This window comes from Euprymna scolopes, chromosome 18 (assembly GCF_053919585.1).
Source record: "Euprymna scolopes isolate OS-2025 chromosome 18, ASM5391958v1, whole genome shotgun sequence".
Taxonomy (NCBI): domain Eukaryota; kingdom Metazoa; phylum Mollusca; class Cephalopoda; order Sepiida; family Sepiolidae; genus Euprymna; species Euprymna scolopes.
The window spans coordinates 6517349-6522549 of NC_136499.1; positions in this window are offsets into that span (position 1 = coordinate 6517349).

The following is a 5201-nucleotide window of genomic DNA, read 5'->3' on the forward strand; positions in this document are numbered from 1 at the left end:
CACAGTGGATTCAGCTAGACGGGTGTTTTTCGTAGAAGATTGGCGAGGGGGGACCAGAGATTGGAGATCAGACGAGCACCTGCCATAAAAATAACGATAAAACAAGGATAGGCTCGCAACGTCTCTTCTGTGGGAGAGAGGTTGCCGGGTAGAGAAAAGGGCATCCCCCACTAAACCACGAAGTCTATTTTGTACTCTGTCAAGGCAGGATAGGCTGTTTTTGGCAGCTCCTGCCCAGATATGGCAACAGTATTCCATCCTTGGACGTACTTGGCTTTTATATAGATAGAGAATTGCATCAGTAGTGAGATATCTTCTGGAGCGGTAGAAGGATCCCACCATCTTTCCAGCGACCTTGGCAACAGACTTGATGTACGTGTTCCATTTCAGATCAGGAGTAAAGGTCAAACCCAGAAGCTTGTCAAAACACAGGGCCTTACCCAGACGAGAGCCATCGATCACAATTGATGCCAGCTGGGGGATCAGAGCGTTGATGATGTAATGATAGGAGTTTGGTTTTGGATGCATTAAAGGTAACCAGCCACATCTTCCCCCACTGAACCACGCGCTCGAGATCAGAGGAGAGAGAATCAGAGAGAACTTTGTCATTTACAGCCTTTGATGTGTTGCCGTAGATGGTCGTGTCATCAGCATAGATGTCAACGAATGATTTAAGTATGTGTTTAGGGAGGTCATTGATGTAGATCAGGAAGAGAGTTGGGCCCAGGATTGACCCCTGAGGGACTCCAGTATTTATATTGCAGGCCTCCGATTTTTGTCCATCTACCACTACTCTTATGAACCTATCGGAGAGAAATGATTTAATGATTGAGAAAACATTTCCAGTTATACTGTAGCTGGAAATCTTGTGAAGTAGACCCTTATGCAATACCTTGTCGAAGGCCTTTAATATGTCAAGAGCAATTGCTCTTGAAAGGAAGCCTTTGTCAAGAGATTCACTAATCCTGTGGGATATAACCGTCAGCACATCTGCAGTAGACCTTGCAGAGTGGAAACCATATTGTGTGTCACTAAGAAGGTTATTCCTGCTGAGGTGGTTGACTATTTCTCTATTTAATATGGATTCCAGCAACTTACTCATAACACACAGGAGACTTATTGGTCTGTACTGAGAGGGAGAGGACTTATCACCTGAATTCTTAAATACAGGGTAAACTGATGAGGTCTTCCAGGGGTTCGGAAAGCACTTCTCCTTAAGGCAGCGCTTAAATAGATTCATAAGTATGGGAGCAAGTTCTGGTTGAAGTTTTTTTAACACTATAATTGGGATGCCATCATGGCCAGTTGCTTTACTGGAATCTAGGTTTTTTATTTGCTTTGCGACCTCATGCATGGATATGTGTATGTTACCTAGCGTGTTCTGTGTTATAGGAGGAAATATGGGGAGTTGATGGCCTTCGTCGCATAGGGTAGAATTAGCTGCAAAGTTCTTTGCAAATAGTTTGGCCTTGTCTGACGCTGACGAGATGACCTCTGGTCCATTGATAATGGTTGGGATAGAACGCACACTTCTGTTCAGGATCCTATTTGTTATTTGCCAAAACTGGTGGGATCCAAGCCGCTGATCAGCTACTTTGGATTTAACAGACTGGGCATATAACTCTCTTGCATTTTTTATTACTCTTTTACAGTAGTTGCTGGCAGACCTGAAAGCAGCTTTAGTCTCAGTGCATCTATTACGTTGGTAGCTATGGAAAAACTGATTTCCGTGCGCGATAGCAGCAGCACATTCTGGGGAGAACCAGGCTGGCTGTTAGGTTTTTGTTGGAATTTTTTAGATGGTATGAATTGGTCTATGCCTACAATTAACCATTCGGTCAGATCTGATACTATAGAGGACACTTCCTTTTTAAACATGGAGTGCAGAGGTAAATCGGATATGAATGTATGGAAGCTATCCCAGTCAGCCATAGAGTATCGGTATACAGTACGGTGGAGGGGTACGTCTGGGGGCTTCTTACATTTCGTTTTTATCTTAACTGATACGAGGGAGTGGTCGGAGAATCCTAGCGGAGAATGAACGGAACATGAACATAGCTCAGGGGAAGTTGAGAGAAAAAGGTCTAAGAGGCTTGCATATTGATTGGGTGTATCAGGCACACGGGTAGGTTCGCGAACAATCTGAGTGAGGTCATAAGCAATGGAAAAATCATGACAAAACCTCCCCTCATCGTCTGTCTTATTTGAATGGGTCAGCCATTCCACGTTATGGACGTTGAAGTCACCACAGATGTGGATGTTAGCCGAGGGATGTGTAGACAGTATGTGGTCTATTTTCTCAGATATGCTCTTAAAGATAGTAACTCCGCTGTTGTGGGGCCTATAGAGGGCAAATATAAATGCAGTGGTGTTAGCAAGTGCAACCCTGAAGCACATATAGGGTTAATTTGGATCTTCTCTAGAGATATCCCTGCCACACGGGAAGCCATCCTTAATGTAGGCACATATTCCATGCCTATGGCGATCTTGGGTGTCAGATTTAGCTATTAAATTGGAGTATCCATTAATTATGAACTCATCTAGGGAAGTGGTCGGCCCTATTCCAGTTTCACTTAGAAATAATATGTCCGGTTTCGTCTCCTGTAATTGGGTTTCAACCTCTGGAAGGTTGGAACGTAGACCCCTGATATTGGAGAAGGAGACCTGGTAGTAGGGGTCTACGTTGGAAGATGGGGTTCTAGGTTTAATCGAGTTTTAATTCTGGAGATATTTCATGTTGAGGTTTTGGAATTTGTGGAATAGGTCGGCATACTTCGTTAGAGCAGTACAGAGAGGGAAAGTAAGAGAGAAAAAGACAGGAAAATTTTTTTTTTGTAGCACACGAAAATGTAAAGCCGTAACAATTACCCACTAGTATGGCATCGAGAGGCCCCACCAGAGACTACTGCATGGTCCAGATCCACTCACCAAATGGCAATACAGCAGTCCCAGTACTTTGCGCCTGCTGATAGGACAGCCTCCTTAGTGGTTAATCCAAGGTTCGGGTCCCTGACTATCAGGCGGATAACGTCAGCCCAGACAAAACGTTTACCTCCAGCACCCTTACTAGTGACATGGCCACAAGGACAGACAGAGACAGAAAAATTTCTGACATCTCAGACTACTGGTCACCAAGTACTACCGACCTTTAAGCAGCTTTTTCTTCACCCAACAGGTATTGAAATGAATTAGATTACAGATTGGTGAAAATAGTGGTTTCAAGTCTTATAGAATACTGGAAGGAGATATTCACATAAGACAATCTCAGCCAAATAAAATTGTTCAATGTACTTGATAGAGCAAATAAAATTTGAGTTAATATGTTCAAAGTTCATTTAAACAGAATCACTTTTCAAAATGAAATTTATTGTTTGAGCCAAAGACTGCAATATTGTCTTTAAAAGTGTCTTTAATCGAGCCCTATGTACTGTTCCTAACTTGCCCTACGTGTAAATAGATTTTATGAAAGGTTTCAAATGTTTAGACCAAAAATTGTCTGAATAATTTCGTAGAGACCGCTGAAGAATTTTTTGAACTTTGGCCCAAATTTTGACCACTTAACATTCATTATTTTGGTCTCAAATCAAAATAAAATGTTTTACCCATGCTCAAGTTATCTTCGTTTAAAATTTCAAGTATTTAGACCTAAAATTGGCGAAGTTTGGTAGAATCTGCAATAGTCAACTCTTGCAACTTTGACCTTTTGGCAAATTTTCGCCTCCAAACTGATTAAAATGCATGAATACTCGTTATAAATTTCAAATGTTTAGACCCAAAATTCGCTGAGTAGTTTACTAGACACCGCAAAGGTCAAATCTTTTGAACTTAGACCCCTTGGAAGTTCAAATTTTCGACGCAAACCTATTAAAAAGCTTGCCCCATCTCTGAATACCCATTTTGTAAAATTTGAAATGTTTTGACCAGAAATTGGCTGAGTAATTTGGTAGGTCAATTCTTTTAAACTTTGACGCCATTTTTCACCCCTTAACATGTATTTCTTTGGGCTCAAATCAAATTAAATGTTTGATCCATGTCCAAGTAACCTACATAAAAAACTTCAAGGTTTTAGACCCAAAATTGGCGGAGGATTTTGGTAGAGTTTTCAAAGGTCAAATCGTTGAACTTTGACCCCTTGACAGCCAAATTTTTGGCCGAAAACCAATTAAAAGAATTTTTCCAAATCTCAATACATCTTATGTAAAATCTCGAGTCTCTAGACTGAAAATTAAGAGTTATTTGGTAGGGAAATGTACACAAACGCACACACATTTTCACTGCGAATATTCATAGTTGCGCTTGGCTCAATTCCTAATGATCTTATGAAACAGCTGAACTCTTTGTGAATCAGATACATCACGGTACTCCAGAAGTCAGTACTGCTTGACTCAGCAAACATCTTACGTCAAATGCTTTCCATCTAATTGACTTTTTGGCTACCCTCACTAACTTTAGTGTAAGAGCCCGCTCTTGAAGAAACAAAAAAAAAACGGTGTAAAATATCACAACACCGTGAAGTTAATGAGACGGGCACCTATCATGGCCTCGAGCTCCTGATTAGAGTCCAGCTGAATAAGATGAATATGACAAAGAAAAGAAGCACTTTCAAAGGCCATCATGCAAGAAACAGTTCAGATTAAAAAAAAAAAGCTGAGGCAGACAGAAAAAAGGTGTGTCGACAACATTCTTAGTAATTGTCTGTATTTTTGAGACGAGGTGTTTTCATTTATTGAGATTGTCGGACTGACTTCCTCATCTTGGTTGTTATAGTCACAACGTTTCGACCGTTTTACCCTCCGGCCTTCATCAGGTGTTTTGTATCGAACTGGGGAACCGTTTGTTAGGAGTCTCGAACCCAACCCTTTATTATTATTACGGGGGTACCGTGTTCGGACTCCAGATAGGCTCTGGGACATAGTTGCTGATTCTCTGTTTTGAATGTTACTTTTCACTGCTTTCGTTCAGGATTGAACTCAGCTGATACCATACAAGCATCCGCCCACAACCATACAAAATGGATCCGACTGGTCCATCGTACATGTACTATGTAACACCCTTACGAACCTAGCGGTTTACGGGACCAGTAACTTTTAACCACTATCGTTTAATTAATAAGTATCGTAAAAAAAGAAACTTTGACGTTATGGATATGTGACGAGAAGTCAATTCTCCAGGGGACAGTAAAGGGTGAAAGGAGGAGGGTG